The 19,335-nt window shown below is 33.2% G+C and overlaps 1 non-coding gene across 1 annotated transcript; it reads right to left on the bottom strand.

Annotated features, from left to right (window-relative positions):
* Positions 1-18,984: 18,984 nt before the first annotated feature.
* LOC120283046 lies at positions 18,985-19,091 on the bottom strand. Its single transcript, XR_005543050.1, has one exon. It is a non-coding gene; the product is annotated as a small nucleolar RNA R71 (small nucleolar RNA).
* Positions 19,092-19,335: the final 244 nt, after the last annotated feature.

Consider the following 19,335-nt stretch of genomic DNA (forward strand, 5'->3'; position numbering starts at 1 on the left):
CATGGCAATGCATGGTGACATGGCAAGGAGTCTTGACTTGGAGGCAAATATCTTGAAAATCTTGGAGAAGCTATTTTTGGTAATGTGTTACAACTTAAAGACAAGATCATATCAAGACCATATTTAGAGAGATTTAATTAGAGACTAAATATGAATGAAGCTTAATTGAAGAAATACCTATCAATGGTATGATTGAAGACTTTTGAAGGTATGATTTGAAGAACCTTAATTGATATGATGGAAGATTATTAAGGGCGAGATTTGAAGACATACCTATTGTTGGCATGTAGAGTCATCGATTCGAGCACTGGCTGCAGCCCGCCCCTGCCCAATAAAAAAATTGGCGGGTTGGGTTGGTATTTTATAGGCCCGTCTGGAGGCGGGCCTAAACGGGCCAACCCGTGTGGGCATGGGTTGAGGGCGGGTCGACCCATGACCCGCCTCTAATATATATATAATGTATTTTATATAATATATATATATATATTGATATTGACATATTGTTAAGGATTTAAATTAAAAAATAAATAAATAATTTTAATGAAGTTTAATATGTATTTAATTATGTTTTAAAAGAAATATGGAGATAACAAAACATTTTATTGACTTGTTGATTTTTGATGAATATTATGATTGTAATGGATGTTTTTTTATTTTTGTGCTTTGTTAATTTTTGTTAAAATTTTTGTTGATTATAATGGATGAATGTTATAATTGTAATAAATGTTTTTATCTTGTGGTTTGTTGTTGTTTTTTTAAATTTTTGTTGATTGTAAATTTATAATAGTGTTTTTTTATTTAGAGATTTTTGTAATTATTGTTGATTTTGTTAGGTTTTGAATATTATAATGGATGTTTTTTTATTTTTGTTAATTATTGCGTGTTTTAATTTTTTTAATTTAGTTTTTTTATGAATTTATAATGAATGTTTCAATGTTTTATATATTATAATATTTATAAAAAAATAAAAATAAATTAATTATTTTTGATTTTTTTGGTGGCCGGCTCGCCCAACCCTAACCCAAAAGCAGGTCGGGTCGGGTTGGCATTTTGCCCGCCTCGCCCGCCAAATGGCGGGTTTTTGGCGGGCAGGGCCGGCCCGCCCCGCCAATCCGTTTTGACTGCTCTAATGATTGAGATGATTGATTGAAGATCTTTCTTGGGAAGATTTGAAGGGCAAACTTAGGTGAATTGAAGATCAAGTTTGGTAAGTTTCATGAAGACGCACAAGGATGTGCGCCCCTCCCGAGGGGACGGTGTGGTGAGGAATCGAGGAGGTAGGCTAATTGCCGGTAGTTGGGATCGAGAGATCGGGCTGCACTGACTCGGACTAAGCACGATTGAGAGGTTGATGGGTCTTGAGGTTATTCGCAGCGTAACCAGAACTCAGTCAAATCAACAGTCAGGGCCATGTTGTAATTCATGTTACAACAGGAGTTGCAACAACTAATTTTGAAAGGTTTTTAAATTAGTCGCTGTGGAGATTCTAAAAGAAGTATGTGCTATATTTGGGACGTTGAGGCGTTTATATAAGCTACCTTGCTATGAGATTGTGTGTTTCTTGTGGAGAAGAGTATGTGAGCACTAGACAATCTAGAGAGGGTAGTGATCTTCATTATTGGGAGAGTGAGTAACAAGTGTTTGTACTCATCTATTTTCACCTCTTTTAGTGAATTGTTTATTTCCAGGCTTGACCCCCCAAATGTAGGTGAGTGTACTCCGAATTGGGTTACTAATCTTGTGTGTCTCCTTCTTGTTTGGCTTGTGTGAATTTTTTTATAAGTGTTTGAGTGTTCTCTAAACCACAAACCACATCAGCAGAAGAAACACTATTTTATTATAATATTACAATATTGTAATTATTTATAAAACTAAATGACTTTTTTCTTCATTTTAATGTGTATGTCTATTATTTTCATCACAATTAATATTCCGATAATTGAAAATTTTCATAATTCTTCTTATCATCAATAATTAATTGTTGACTATTTTAATTATATATCTTGAATGCATTCATGCATTATTTATATTTTTAAAATTTAATTATTAATTTTTTGAATGTATGTGTTTGAAGTCTTACATGTCATATCATTAGATTATCTTTGGTTGTTATTGAATCTTATAAATAAGTAAAATGAAAACACTATTTTTTACTACACTATTAAGGTTAGTATTTATTTTTTATTTATTTGAAAAATACAAATAAATAATCAACAAAGTAGAAAATGATGAGATACAATCACAAGTAGATAATTAACCAAAACAACAACGTCCCTAATCCAGAATAAAAAAATTATTACAAAAAAAAAAGAAAGAAAAAGACTAAATTTAAAATCAAAACAAAAACAGAAGAAAAGAACAACAAAATTCATTCAGATCATAAGAAAAATATCACTGGTCACACCATGGAAAGCTTTCTTCTATTGACTGTTTGTGGATGGAATCATGGAGATGTCAGATATTTGTATTAATATTTATACTAAATTATTATTTTTAATATTAAAATGTTTATTCTAGGTATTTTTTATTTATTTATTTTTTGTGTGTGTAATCACTAAACATCTAGACTTGACATTAAAGTGGATCATTAATTTATGAAATTTCAACAATCAAATGATCATGTCCAATAAAAAAAAAAATATACTTATTAAAATGAAGCTAAATAAAATTTCATGAAATAGATACTCATGAGATTTCTTAGATCATCCATGAGTTGAACCTAATGTTTTTAACACCAACTTGGATTAATTAAAATGAAGTCATCATAGATCAAACAAAAATGCATGACATTTCTCATTTTTTTTCCGATGGCCCGCTAATGTACCTCCACCCGGTTGTATTAATTTCGTACTGATATTTCAATCAATATATATATATATATATATATAAATATCAATCAATTCATACCTATCAGAATGCAGCTATATATGGATGCTCAGTTGCTATCAAAGACACTAGCTTCACACAAACTGATATAATAATACTATCCATTGAAAAGGAAAGGAGCATACAAAGGAAAGCACCAAACACATCAATTCATTCTGAATAAAACTAGCCTAAACATGACAAAAGTTCTAACTTCATCAAAAGACACAGACAAAGAGAGAGGGATAAAAAAAAAAAATTAAAATTAAATAAACAATAACATCAACCTCACTGTCACTGATCACTGTCAGCAATCTCTCACAAAGTCTCTCGTTCTGATCAAGATCAGTGGTTCCACCACCTTTGCTTATTCTTCTAAAACACTTTGATTAAAATGCTTACACTGATGAATGCAAGACTTTCTCTTATTTCTGAGGGAGGGAGAGGACAAAGCAGTACAATGTATCATTTGGTCGTATATATATATTTATATATATATATATGTATATATTAATATTGCATCTCTCCTGCTGCTTTCGGTGACTTAAAATTGTTGAATTCTGAAGCTAGACAGTGTTTTGCATGACGTGTTGTGGCCCCAAGGATGTGTATGTTTGCCAACATGAGGGTGAGTAGATCTTTGTGGTGAAGTATTTGGACAAAGATCTAGGCATGCTTGATTACTATATATATATATATATATATAGTTTCTAATTATTAAGACCATGAGATTATTATTTTATTTTATTTATTTTTAGAGTGGTTAAATTTGAATAATATTTGATGGTGATTATAGTGGCTTGATTATTATTCTCTTTTAGGATGGAGTTAGATCATCAAATGATTAAGCTATAAGATATTTGTATTGGGCATGTGCATTGCATTTGGATTAATTTTTTTCTTTCTAAAATTAGGTTACAAAAAAAAAAAAAAATTCTTATTATAGAACTAATCTTCTCAGTATATGTAATTAACCATCTTTGAAATATATGAATTTTATATCCTTTAATATTGTACTCTAGAAAAATATAAAGTTGATTTGAAAAAAGTTTCTCATACTCATGTTTACACACAAAAAAAAAGTACAAGAAAAAAGAAAGCGATGGCCAAACAGTATTTTTCAAAGGAAAATAATGTGTTTTTATTTTTTTAACACTTTCAGTATTTGTGGAAGAATTTTCTTATAATATAAGAAACATTTGATGATCATACTGAAGCAAGAAACTAACTTCTTTATTATTATTATTATTATTATTATTATTATTATTATTATTATTATTATTTAAATCATGAGATATACCATTTTTTATTGTAAAATATGGAACAAAAACATGGAACTAAAATGGTTATTTGTGAAAAGAAAATTTCAATCTTGGCATCCTCATGTTTAAAAACATTGGTACTTTATTATTGTCATTTCTTCAAAACAAATTTGTATGGAATAATGGCTACATAATTAGTCACGCACATGTGGCCTAAATCTAAAATTATATATATACTATTTTATTTATTTATTTATTTGTTTATATGTTTACTAAGATGCATGCAAGTGAATCATGCCCATGCGTGGTGGTTGGTGGTTCAAGAGAGTATGGGTGTTATAAATATTATTTATCAAGCAGGAATCTTTGAACATTGTCTAAGAGACCTGAGTTGAACATGTATGGAATAAAAATTTGTGGGAGCCACTCTACGCATCATATTTTGATTTTTAGTCAAAGGTTTCATAGGGTATCAAAAGAATATTTATAAGAAAAAAATTATTTATTTTGCTGTTTTTAAATTAATAAAATCATAAATAAAGTTGGCAATTATGTGCATAAATATATTCGATGATTAAAATATTTAAATTATTTATTTCATGTTCCATAGTAGTCTCCTAAAAACTTAGGAATTTAGGATGATTTCTATATGGACTTACCAAGATTTTAAAGTGATTAATAATTAAACTATTACGAAATTAGAATGGGATGACAACATATCTCAAACGGACATGCTAAACATATTGGAACATTATTATTATTTATTTATATATTAAAATTTTATTGTCACATATTGTAAGACAATATTTGGAATGGAACTACGACGGTAATTTCAGCTTCGGAGCTTCGTACTCACGAGGCTTTCTACTTATTGCTGTTATTTTTGTTATTTTTTTGTCTCACTACTTGTTGATTAAATGATTTGTAATTCATTTTTCATCTTTATTTGTATTTTATTTATTATGTTTTTTATCTATTTATCGACTAATAAAAGTGACTTATTTTTTTTCTAAATCATAAATGACTAATGATTTATATAAAATTAATTAAAAAAATTCTACTCCTCATGCTTGAAAGGTTTAGTATTTCATGTGGACCAGCAAGATTCAGTTGATAACAGGCCCGAACTTTTAGACTTCTTAAAGAGACAATAAAATTACAATTGTTTAATTGCATGATCAATAAAATCCCATAAATCTTCTATATAATATACATAAAGATATTTGAAGATGTGAATCAATCATAGACAAAAGGAAAGAAGACAAAGAGCTTGGTTAAGTCATCAGCTTTCCACATAAGGCTTTTGCAAGTGTCCAACACATGAATGAAGTTAGGCATGCTTGAAGAGGACATTATCTCTACTACCAAGCTTGTGAGATAATAATACAATAAAACTAGCCACATCAGCGTGAGGCATGACAGCATTAAAGGAACAATATGAAACAAGGTTTGGTGTAGTTTTCAAGACCATCTTTAATGTGCAATCTGGGTGCAAAAGCTACATCTTTATATAATGAAATCAAACTTGATAATTTATGCACAATAAATAATAATTATTTTCACTGGTTGGAAGTACAAGTTAATTGCGATGAACACTTGCAAGGACTAAAGAACACTTCGTTCACCAATCAAACCAACATTCAAACCCTATGTACTTTAGAAAAGTGTTAGGTGTAGCTTTTATGGCGGCTGTTTGAGTTTTGAATGGCTGTTGTTGATTTATTGACAAGAATGGGCATCATTATCCATATCATGTTTAAACACACACACACACACAAACTATATACATGATAAGAAACCTATTGTACAAAATTTTTGCACTATAACAAATATGAGGAATTAAAGAAAATAGTTTGCTTTTTATTTTTCAGGAAATAGGGCTAGCTTGTAAACACTTTTCTTTAATTATACATTTTTATATAGCCTCATGATTTTTATACATTTTTCTATTTCTATATATTTGATATTCTTTAATTATAATATTATCTAATATATAAACTATTCTTATATAATTCTGCATAACATATATGTAAATGGCAAACATATTCGAGTAGACGTAACATATATGTGCACTCATAATTTTGAATATGCATTATAATTTTGTGAAACCATTAGAATTTTGAACCCAAGGCCTTGTAACCAGCTTGTAACGTTTGAAGCCCACATAATTCAATAAAGCATGTTAATTAATTAAAATGAGACCAAGGGGTGAATCCCACTTGTTATTTAGAGTTTTGGTCAAGGCTAAGGTATCAATCCCATTATGTGACATAACTAAAAGAATTGAATTAATTGTTCTTATATCTACATAGAAATCATTCATTCCACTCTGAGAGCATCAAGTAAAGTGTTCAAACCAAGTTATGCCTTAATTGTGAACATATGGTTGTTGTACAAGTTCTTAAAATATGCATTGTTCATCTTTATCACAACATCTTACACAACGGAAATTTTCTCAAGTAATGTGATAGAAGCATTTCGATTTATTAGAACATTTTGTGAGTCACAGAAATGCTTTATTTTGGTCATGGATCACATTGTTTGTGCTTCACCTAGTGTTGAAGTTCTCTACTACAAATCATTCCCAAATAGATAAGCAAGCGAGATGGACCAATGCGCTTCTTGAGAGTATCTTTGACACTTTTTGTTGGTTTTGCATAAGAACATGCTTCTCTTATTGAAAGTCACCCAATTTTCTTACAATTTACATCAATTTTTTGCAATAAGGATATCATGTTAAGTGTATTTGCTATTCAATATTGAATCCTTAGAATGGTAACAAAGGGCAGTAGAAGTGGAGGCAAGAGCTCTAAAGAAAGCATGGAACATCTTCGACAAAAGAACCAAGTGCAATAAAATTAAAAGTACATTGATTAAGCGAAGAAAATCTCTTGGATTTTCTGTAAGTGATAGTTGTTGTTTAGGATAACGCCTAAAATTTGGAAAAACTTAATGATAAGGTAATTTATAATTGGTGATATAAATTCCAATTTGAATTTACACATCAAACATGTTGATAATTTTGCATATATTTTAAAGCTTGTAGAAAAGCTAAAATTTACTTTAATAAACTTTCATAAAACTAATTATGATGTCATCAATCCCAAATCCTAAAAATAAATTTAAGCATCCAAATATCATGGGTAGTAACTTTAAAGAAAAACAACAAAATCCATTACCGTTGCAAAATTGAAGCAACAAACTATTTTCCACTTTTCTAATATATTGCCATTTGATCTAACATTAATAGTAAATAAAATACGAATTTCCTATTACACAGATGTTTAGAAAAGTTTTAAACTCATTTATTCGACTATTTTTAAACGATTAAGCTTTTGTCAACTATCAACTTATAGTCTTTGATGAGTGCATGAAATAAGTATTTTTCATATTATAAATATATTCACTTAGCCTGTTCTGTAGCATGAATTTCTCTATTTTTGTGCTTAGTTGGGTATTTTGTATTTATTGAGAAGATAATTAAGTTCAATGGATAAAAGAAAGAAAAACATAGAGAATCAGAGTGAAACAAGTAACAAGTCAACTTCCTCGAGAAAAGCATGACATAAGCACCAACGTGTTGACTGCTAGAGAATGGAAAATGAAGGGCACAACCCCAGTATGGTTTTCCTGCGTTGAGTACGGTTGTGCTTGAGAAAGCACAGGTGTGTTCTTTGGCCTCGCTTATTACTGCAAACTAGAAACCGTGAAGATTCGAGTCCCGAGAATCATTAGTAATCAACACGGGACAAGCACCTAAACATGGGTATGCACTATCTTGTTGTCTGTAGTTTAAGACTTGAGACCTAGGTTTTATTTTAGGACTTTCAGTGAAAGCTTCATCGGTTGCTAGGGGTTCAAGCTAAGATCAAAGAAGGCCTTTCAATGATGAGTTGACGCCGCTCCTTCGACTTGTTGGGTACCAGATTAGACGACAAACTCAGCTCTAATTAGAAGATTCCATCATCCTCTAGAGAGAAGCATTGAGTGAGTTTTCCCTATGTTTCTATTCATGTCTTCAATTTTGGATTGTTTCATGGTTTCTTGTATGATGAGAGGCTAAAGCTTTGATGGTGCCTTGGATCTTTAAACCTTAAGATGAACTTGTAATTTTATTTCCTTTTTATATATATTGACTCATTCTTTATTCTTGCAAATCATCTATGTGTTCATGCTTGTAATTGCTTGCTTAAGAGCTTCAATTGCATATTTGAATTGCATGAGTAAGATTGAAAAATAAATCATGATAAGTCATAACATAGATGATGGGGGTTGAGTGTGTGCCTAGAGATAGGGTGTATGGTGTTGAAATTTCCGGATTATGGTTAAACCAAATAGAGGGATTCACAGAGTGCTAATGCAATCATAGGGCGTTTAGTGCCTTCGTATGGGGGCCAAAGTTTGGTCAAGACTACTCTAATAGTCTCCATGGTCAAAGAACACTCAACGCAGAGTAAATAAAAGGCATCATTTGCAAGGTAGTCTTGAGGCGATTAGCATCCGAGGTACCATATTCTTATTTTGATTCTAGTCCAGCTTCACCATATTGATCACTTGATTTCTTGATTTTTTGTCTTAGTTAGGTTTTAGAAATCTTCACTCAAACTTATCAGCTAGATAAGAAAGAATAAGTTAGCACTAGGAGCATTAGTCTTTGTATGATCGATTACCCTATCCTTGGGTGCACTTTATTACTTCATATGACCTTGCACTTGAGGTTTAATACACAAAAGAATATTTGTCTTCTTATATTTTAAAATATCTTAGAACTTCAATTTTTGTTTTCCAATGACCAAATTTAATTATATTTTGATTTTTGTCTAACATGAATTTGACCATGGAAATAATGCATTATATTGAAAGGAAGTAGAAAACTTCTTTTCCTTGGGTAATGAACATGTTCTTTTGAGAATTGTATTACTTTTTGTTTTTTTCCCTTGATTTTCCCACTACACTTACTATGGTATATGGAAATAGACTCAAAGTGGCTCTTAACTACTCCAACTTTTCCTTTTTATACATAGTTCTTACTCCCAAATGATCTGATTGGATTTCTTATAGTGAAGTTTCATCTCGACCTTGGATGAAAGTAATTAGTAATAGCTGAGGATATCCAAGATTCAGTTACTTGCTAAAGCGAGATTTATGAAAACTTAAAAACTCTATACTCAAGTCATGTATTTTGACGAAACACTACTTTAGTGAGGTTATGATTGTATAAGACAACTATTGATAGGGACTAATTTCACCTATGAAAATGCAAGTGCATGTGCTGATCAAGTAGTATAGAGTTCTAGGAAGCAGGGTTATTGATCCACAAGGAACTAGAGAACATTAGTGCTAATTCTAAAGCTGTCAATTAACCTAATTGAAGATGTGGGGGTGTAAATTTGGAATGAAAACTAAGAATTAGAAATACAAGTAAAATTATGGCAAAATAAGCATAAAAGAAGGGTGTCCTAACATAGACGTCCTATAGGGTCTTGTTAAGTCTTGAATAAGGTTGCATAAAGCCTTGCAATTTAGTTGAATGAGAGAATTCCTAATTCATATTTCCCTTTTCTCAAGGTGAACAATAACTAGTCCCATACGGTGCTGATACGAACTATCCTATAACTGCATTACACTCAGTGAATTTTATCTAGAGAAAACAAAGATTCAATGAATAGTCAGTCCCTCTCTCGAGGCTATTGGCCCTAATCCCATACAAAGGTAGCATGGAATCTCTTCTTAATGTTTCCTATCTAAAATTGCACTACACTCAAAATTAATGTTAACTTGCTCGAGAGAATCACAGGGGGAGAAATCTCAACCCTAAAGTACTCTATTTCTAAACAGACTCGTGATCCTCTTCAATTACGGTATGTGTATACTAGGTGAATCTTTCAATTGGTCACATAAGTACAAAAATCATGAATCCTCTGCTTTCAATACAAAATTGAATTCAACATTAATAAATTACAATTAATCAATTAGTATAAAAGCTCCAAAGTCCATGACCAATGTTAATCAAAATTATTCGCCATAGTTTTTATCCATACCCAAACACCAAGAAGTTAGTTCTCTATTAAAGGAAAACACTCTTACAATCCAATCAATGCGTGAAAAGTATATGAAAACATTGAAAGTTCCCTCCTCTCTCCACCGACTTGAAGTGCTGATGAATCTCATACCGATCTTCCACAAATGTGGTCGAGAACACTCCTCGACTGCTTTAATGGTACCCTAGATGGTGGATGAGGCTATTCAAGTCATTTGATTGCTGAATAAATGCTTGAGAATCTTTCTTTCTTTCTTTCTTTGCTAGGTCGCCAAAAGATCCCCCAAAACCCTAAGTAAAATCTTTTATATCTAACCACTTATGAGCGACTTGAGAGCGTAAAAACAAGGGTGTAAAGAGCTGGAGATAATGGGTCACTTGCCTTACAAAAATCTTATGGCCATAAGCTTCACATATAAGGTCTTCTGCCTTGATGTTACGGTTCAACATACTACTGTAAATATTGGATTGTAAATTCCTTTAGATGGTGCTTGCTATTTCCTTTACGAGAGTATGTGTTCCCATTAAACTCTTCTAGATGGCCTTTATCTCTAGGCTTATGAGTGTAAGTCCTTCTGGATGGCAGTTGTGCTCTTGCTTACGGGCATAGGCATGCTTGCAAACTTCTCTGGGCAAGGCTTATGGAAATAAGTTTGGCCATAAGGTGTTCTATCTGGCTTCTTCCCTTGTTCTTGATGTCGAAAGAGCTCTATTTTTGTTTTGGCTGAACATTACTTCTTTTGGCTCCCCCTATTCATTATGCACTACCTGTGACCTAAAATCAAATTGTATACTATATTAAGCATCATCTTCCAAATAAATGGCAAAATACATGCTAACTAAGTGTATAAAATACTATAAAATTTTGTTTAATTATACACTTATCAACTATGCATAGCATCTTGGAAACCTTTACCTCAATGAAAAATATTCTCTTGGTTAGAGTAGATGCTTAGTAAGTTCATGGTTTTTGCTAAATAGATATGTATTATTTGATTTTGTTGCTCTTCTTAGAATACGGTAGAGATATTGTTTTATGACGATGATAAGTCCTATATTATACATATTATATCGATCATCTTTAGAACTTAAGTCATTTTTTAAGAGTGTGTTTAATGGATAATTGGTACTTAGTTTGTTCCATTATTGCTCACAAGACAAAAAATCACAACAAAAGCCAAAGGAATGAAATCAGGAGAAAAACGGCACCAAAAGCAACAAACAGAGAATTATATGGGCAAGGTACACGGCCGTGTACCCGCCCATGTATACTTAAGAAAGTGAGCAATTAAGAGAAACACACGGACACCATTCGCATGACCATTCACTCCCCAACTAGGGTCCTACCAAGAAGAAAATGGTTGTGTAGATGAAGTATACGCCTGTGTGCAATCAGGAAGTTATAGAGCATAATCTAGAGGAGAACATGAGTAGACGCAAAGCACATGGTTATGCAACTCAAGAGTTGAAGTGAAGATCCATTTAGAGAGTTACATGGCCAAATGAAGTGATACACGGCTGTGTACATCAAATCGTGTACTCCAAGGAGCGAGTTCTCATTTTGTCCAGAGATTTACATGGGCAAAATACACACCAATGTAGTTGCCCATGTATTGGATGAATTTCTGGAAATAAAAATAGAAGGTTGAAAAAGTTATTTGGGATTCAATTTTTGACCTAATTTTTACGGAAAAGAACAGAGGATTGACGGCTAGGGATTATAGAAGATCAAAGGAGTCGTCGGAGTAACGATCCGAGGGTGACAATCGGCTCACATCTACTCCAACATAAAAGACATTGAGAGGGGGTTGCTTTTTTTTTTTTCAATGGCTAAGGTTTTAGAACTTTATTTCCATTGTTTAGAGATGAACATTGGCCCCATGGAAGGTTGACTTCCTTGGGTGTTCGGATTAATGTAGCTTGGGAATAACTTTACTTTGATATTGCTTTTTTATATAGATTCTCTTCGGCTTTTCGGGTTCATCTATGATTTTTATTGTTGATTTAGCGTAAGGAGAGTGGATATTTCATATTGATTTTGTGATTGAGATCAAGAGATTCATTGCGAGAGATCACCCATAGATGAAGATAATCAAGAGTGCACACTAGAGACAGGCCACTTGCGATTTCTCTAGATTAGGATCGTATAGCGAGAGCTTTGATTCCTTATATGGATTTTCTAGATCTTTTTGCAATCATGTGAAAGTAGGTTTAGAAGAGATTCACTCCTACCGTAATATAGGATTAGGCACAGAGGAGTCTTGAGAGAGCACTTGGTGTATTTTTGAAATACCTTGGCCCAACAAAGCTAGGGTTTGTATATATTGAATTGCAATTACTTTGATTCCTAAATTCTCAAGTGAAATAATATATGGGCACCATTTTCATCCATTGTTTCTTGTTCTTATTACCTTTGAATTGGTCCTTTTTTTGTCTTTTGAGATTGACTTGTGATCATTGATTGTTAGTTAGCTAACGAAGATAAAATTAGTACTAGTGCTATCTAGTCCTTGTGGATTCGACCTTGCTTCTGAGCATATTATTACTTTGATTGGCATGTACACTTGCATGAATCCTCATCAAATGGCCCTTAGATTATCAATAATGTGGTGCTTCACTTGGTCCATTGAAGGAAAAAATTTCATCTCTCCTCTGAATGTCTGCTTTCACCATAATATGGTGGTACTAGATTCTAAGACATGATTTGGGTTAATTTTTGAATTTTTTTGGTAAAAATTGATGGTACAAATGAGGATATGGGAAAGGGTAAGTTTTCAAGAGTGTGAATTGAAATTGATCTCACTAAACTATTGAAGTGTGGGTTATGATTGAAGGTCCCTATGGTAGAATTATTTTTGCTATCTTGCATAAGAAGCTATCTTCTTTTTTGGTATTATTAGACATCATTGGAGTATGGTTGATTCGAGATTTGTGTTATTTTCTAGTTAAAAAGAAATTAAATGTATAATGAACTGAGCATAGATTTGAGCGTCAACCATTATACAAGATCCATCTAATGAAAGAAAAATCTTTTGTTCAAAATAAGATCACATGCAATAAAAAAAATCTATAGAACATAAGAGTAATGGTAGATTCATATATCATACTATTGAAGACTTTTCCTCAGAGTATCTAAGTAGATAGATACCTTCAATGTTAATCGACACCTAAATCAAATGAGTTTTTGCACTTCGAGTAATACTTGCCTTTCCTTTCATCCTATTCCTAGGTTTTGAGATTTAAAAGAAGAGATACTACTAAAATGAGAGAAAATAAGTGCCTCCAATATGAAACCCTTGCAACAAATATTTATATTTACTTAGGTTTTACATTTACATTAATCCTTTTCTTTTTGCATGTTTACTACTTAAGTTATAAATAATACCTTTTTAAGTCTTATTTGACCAATCAAATTTAAAAGTGTGTAATAAATTGGATTCTTATCTAAGTGGAATTGGTTTATTTTACAATTATGTAGAATAATATTCATTACAACATCTTCTAATTAATTTTGAGTAACTAAATTGAAGAAGTTGAGATATCATATATCTTCCATTCTATTTCTGCTAAGCTTTTTGAGCTGTATATTTTAGTTGGAAATGATTGGATTACTTGAGATACTAAAATTTTCATTATTTTGTTATCACTAATAGTATATCTTATTTCACGATTATTGATATTTGCCCAATAAAAATTTTTGTGAGTAGAATATTAGGTTTTGTATTTATCAGGGTATATCCTTTGGATTTTATTATTAATTTAATATTCTCATATAATGTATCTATTTTTACTAGAAACTTGGGATCATGTATATTATTTCAAAATTGTTTATCATATTTATTTCTGCTGTTGCTATTATGGCTTTAGCCATATTGTTTATCTGTCTACTATCTACTAAGGATAGTGCTTATTTAGTTCCTAATCCCAATCTATGTGATCATGTGATATTAAATACTATTAATCCTAGATGTGCCAAGGAATATTTGGCTTTTAGTAATTTTTTTATAAGATTAAGCTATTAAGAAGTCTATAATTATTTTTGAATTATCGTTATTTGCATCATACCTTCATCTCATCATATCCTTTATATATTTTATTTTGGAAATCAAAATGCCATGTTTATATAACGTTCTCCTTGTACTAGTTTAAGATATTTTTGTGTGATTCTCTTAACCTGTTCATTAGGTGTGGTAATAATTTTTAATGTTCTAATATGTCTAACTCTATAAATGAGTTAAATCTCCTAATATTATCTATGATTTAACAACTTTTAAAGTCATTTTCTATTCATAAAAAGTTCTTATTTTTAATTCTTCAAGATATTTTTCTCTAGTTTCAAATCCATAACTATTTATTATCTTAATTAATAAGCTAATACGATAATATTTTATTTGTTATTTTACACTTAAATCCTTAAAATATATTCTTATTAACTTGTTGTTATGATAAATTCAAAGGTTTCTTCTAAAGCATAGGAGTAAATCACTCTTTTTATTAAATCTTCCATTTTAGTTTTTATATCTAGTTATATCTGGGAATCCTACTTTCATTCCTGTATTTTTACATAATTCTTCTTCAGACCATGTTACAAAAGGAGATAAAGATGTTTTAGTTACTTTTAAATTTGTAAATTTTTAGTTAGTTCTTCAATATCATTATCACTTCTAACTAATATTTTTCATAATTTTTGTAATAATCTAATTATTTCTGCTTACATCATTATGATGACATTATTTTGTCTAATAATTATTTTTTCTCCCATTACTTGTGGTTTATTATACATATTATTCCTCTTTTCCATTATTGCTATAGGTTTTTCTAAAAATCCTTTTGTCTTTTCAAGAAACTCTTCTTTAATATCCATGGGGATTTATCCATGGAAGTTAACTACAATGAATTGATATGTATCATCATTATGTTCTCTCATTATTTTTATTTCTTTTAAATACGGTAATTTGTGATTTAGCATGTTAATTAATCTTCTTAACTCTTTTAATATTTTTTCTTCTCTATCTATCCCTTCAAGATGTAACTTTTCAAAGTGATCGTACATTGCTATATTCAATTTACTTTCTACATGTTCAATTTTAGATTCCCAAGTAAATCCTGACATATTAAAACCATAATGATTCACCTTGGACTATTTCTTATGGTTCTACAGTATTTATTTAATTAATTTCTTAATTTTGCCTTTTTATTTCTTGTAATCTATTCATTTGATGTCTAAGTTTATAAGATAAGCCTCTTAAATTTTTTAATTCTTTTGAATTTCTAGGCATGTTTTGGTTATATCATTTTTCAAAGTGTTCACTTGCTATTTTAATAAGGTTTTTATTTATCATTTCTATTTATATATCTAAGGTCAAAGCTGATGATGGTGTAGCGGCGCGTGTCGCTATGAAAAACGAGCACACTGCTGCCCTGAGGTGCAAGTGCAGGAGTAATCTAGTAATAATCCTCTCGCTTGAACGCGAGAAGGTTGTATTCCCTGGGGTGCTACTATTACTTTCTCTTTGACTATACTATCTAATCTACCAAAATGGAGATGATTGTTGATTGCAAAGTAAGAAAATAAGGAAATGACCTAAGCATACCATGTACAAAATAAAGATAACAAATGCCAATGGGAAGGAAGGGTGTCACACAAGGATTCCTCGGGAGATGAACAACCATGGATGAATTTGAGAAATAAAGTATGATGTTGACTTAGGTTTTGATCTGTTAGACTCTAAAGTTGACTACCTCGGAACCTCCACAAATAGCTCTAATCTCATATGGGGTCCTCCATCTAGAAGATACCCCTACAATGTCATTGGGTACAAGGAGTCTCGACTAGGGAAGCCCTATTGCTCTCTAGGCTAAGGCTAACCCTAATGCCAGCAGGAGGCTACCGACACTTGGAGCCTCTGCCGTGTTAATACAATGAATCCCCTTTCAACCATTGTGTGACCTAATACTTGCAAGATTCCAGTCCTACAATAATTATTCATGAATCAAAACCAACAGAATCCATCCATTGTAGATTGAATATTGAAACAATAGATTGAAACCAAAAAAAAAAAAAACATGCCAACAATCAATAAGAAACTAAAACAATAAATGATTTGTGGTTATTGTACTACTAGTGATCTCTCTCTCTCCTTCCCCTTCTAGAGCTGTGCTTGGGGACACGTGTGAACTTCAAATATAGATGATTTGCACTTCAAAACACACCAAAAAGGCTTTTCTACGCAATAAATGATTTTTTGATGTCCTAAAACAAATAAAATACATACAAGAGTATAAAAGGACATCGAAGTTGATAAGTGCTTGTGTGATAAGAATACGAAGTGTTCTTTCCTTGTGTTGAGCATTACTTTTCTCGGGGTTTAACTCTAATATGTGTGTATTTATGTTACTTTCATGCAGGTAGGGTTGTGAGACTGATTATGAGAGAAAGAAGCCAATGTGGGTCATAATGCACCAATTTGGAGGAAATCTTGCTAAGGTTCAAACGCGAAGACATAGGTCGGGTTTGAGATGCGGGAATGTGTGCCAACCTCCTCGTATTCGAGTTAGCACAACTGTTTGGAGGGGCACAAGAGCAGTCACATTCAAGCATTCCGACTTGTGCATATAGAACAAGATCTCCACCAACATGTCCGTTATTGAAGAAGCAAAGCGATCCACGACTTAAACGTGTGCCCGCTTGCGTTACCTCGATGAAAGCAAGGATTCGGGAGTATTTCGGGCTGGTACTGTAGTAGGGTACTGTACTAGCACTGTTCACAGCCGGTCGAGAAAACAGAAAAACAGAGAATCCACACGGGCGTGTGGAAATTTCACACGCCCGTGTGAAAAATCCATAGGGGCGCTCACACAGGCGTGTGGATTCCCGATTCCAGCCCTTTAAAAGCCGATTTTAGCCCCGATTTCAGCATTCTTTTCTCCATCTTTTCCCCAGCTTGAGAGAGGGCAGCGGCTAGGATTTTGAGAGGTATTGGCTAGGGCTTTGGAGAGGTTCTACGGATCCGACATCACGCGCCGTTTGGAAGAAGATTAGTGGGAGATCTTTCGTCGGCACCGATCCGGTGAGGTGTATCCTTGGCTGGACAAAGGGACCCTTGCGATGAGTAGAGGACTCTCCACAAGACCATCGCCATGACTAACAATGGGGTTTTCTATGGATGCTTTGTTTTTACATTCGATTTCATTGATTGTATCTAGCTACATGGAGAGCTAAACCCCTAGTGGGTACTTGGGTATTTGTGAACCCTAGGACGTTTTCGTTTCATTGAACCTCTTTATTATGCTTTCAATTAATTGATGTTTATTGTGAGTTCCAATCTTGGAGACTTGATTGTATGAATGCTCCCCTAGAGTGACACTAGGGTTGAGAGTTCTTCTTGGCAACCTTTGTGAGTGACTGACACACCATGAGAGTTAGACAAAGCTAGATTGGAGAGGGTGAGTCGAGAGGTAGCGGAGCGTCCCTTTTCCCCTCCGGTGTGATTTATCTTACCTCCACATTCCAAGAGTTCTTTGCGGCCATAGTAGAGTGAATGGGCAAAGGGATGACCTTCCGCTGGGGCTTAGTTGCGAGTGCAACGGAGTGAAGCGTTGAAGTGATTTTAGCATCTAGGGCTTAATTGTGTCTTGGGATCTTTCACCTGGACCAAAGAGTTAGGTCTATACATAGGAATAGGGTTTATCACTTGGAATCCCTAGAGCTCATTGCAATTCTATGCGTGTGCGAGGTTGAAAGGTTATTCAATCTTTCATCCGGGACATGTATAGAGTTAGACATGGTTGACCTTAGATTTGGGATCATGTAATTAAGGATTTCCACGACTCATTATTGCATCAATTAAGAAGTATAATAGAGGGTTCTTGCACTTGAAATGATTGTCCTAGGCGAATCAATATCCGGGTACCCATCTTTATCGATTGCCTTACCTTCTCTTTTACTTGTGCCTTCTATCTTGTTGCTTTTATTTTCGTTATTTCATATTTTGTCACACTTATCACTATTCATCTTCCACATTAGTTAAGAAACAACTCAAGTGTCTTTATTCCCTACTCTCTGTGGATACGATACCCACTCATATGGGATTATTACTTCGATACTCGTGCTCTTGCGGTTTACATGCATATACGGACATGTCAAGTTTTTGGCGCCGTTACCGGGGAGTAGGCGTTTAGAGATACTTTGCACTCTGTTTTCTTAGCTATTCATTTATTCATTCTATTTCATATTTTCTTATTCAATCATCGTTCTAATTTCTTTCTCTTTCTTTTTGGGTGTAGCTCCATTTTATGACCCGAGGGAACTCCTCCATACTCATTGAAGGAGATCCCGAGCTTGAACGTACACTAAGAAGAAAAGGGAAAAAACTTATGCAAGAACAGTCTAATCTAGCTAATTTGGAAATAGAAGAATCTAAAAACATGGCAGAACAGAATGAGCAGTAGCAGACATTATCCGATTATGCTAGACCTTCAGTATCGGGGACACAATCGAGCTTTGTGCGTCCCCCGATTACAGCTCAGAACTTTGAACTGAAGCCGACATTCATTCATATGTTGCAACAATCCGTACAGTTTAATGGTTTGGCTGATGAGGATTCGAACAGTCATATGGAGAACTTTCTCGAGGTGTGTGATATGCTGAAGATAAACGGGGTGATGGATGATGCCATCAAGTTGAGAGCCTTCCCATTTTCCTTAAAGGGGAGAGCGAAGCAGTGGCTACACTCATTACCTAGAGCCTCGATTACCACATGGGAGGAGATGGTAGAAGCTTTTCTTGCCAGATATTTCCCTCCCGGAAAATCCGCAAAGCTTAGTAATGAGATCTCGTCCTTTGTACAGTTGGAATTGGAGTATCTATTTGAGACGTGGGAAAGGTTCAAGGAGCTCCTGAGAAAGTGCCCGCAACACGGATTCCCGGAGTGGATGATTGTTCAGACCTTTTACAATGGTCTGAATCTGAGTACAAGGCAACTCTTGGATGCGACAGCAGAAGGTACCTTAGGTAGCAAGACCGCCGGTGAGGCCCGTCAATTAATTGAAGAAATAGGGTTAAACAGCTACCAATGGAATGCCAGGGAGAAGAAAAAGGTGGCCGGCCTCCATGAGATAGATGCAGTAACTTCATTGGCGGCTCAAGTGGAATCATTGAGTAAGAAG

This window comes from Dioscorea cayenensis, chromosome 18 (assembly GCF_009730915.1).
Source record: "Dioscorea cayenensis subsp. rotundata cultivar TDr96_F1 chromosome 18, TDr96_F1_v2_PseudoChromosome.rev07_lg8_w22 25.fasta, whole genome shotgun sequence".
In the NCBI taxonomy this organism is placed as follows: Eukaryota; Viridiplantae; Streptophyta; class Magnoliopsida; order Dioscoreales; family Dioscoreaceae; genus Dioscorea; species Dioscorea cayenensis.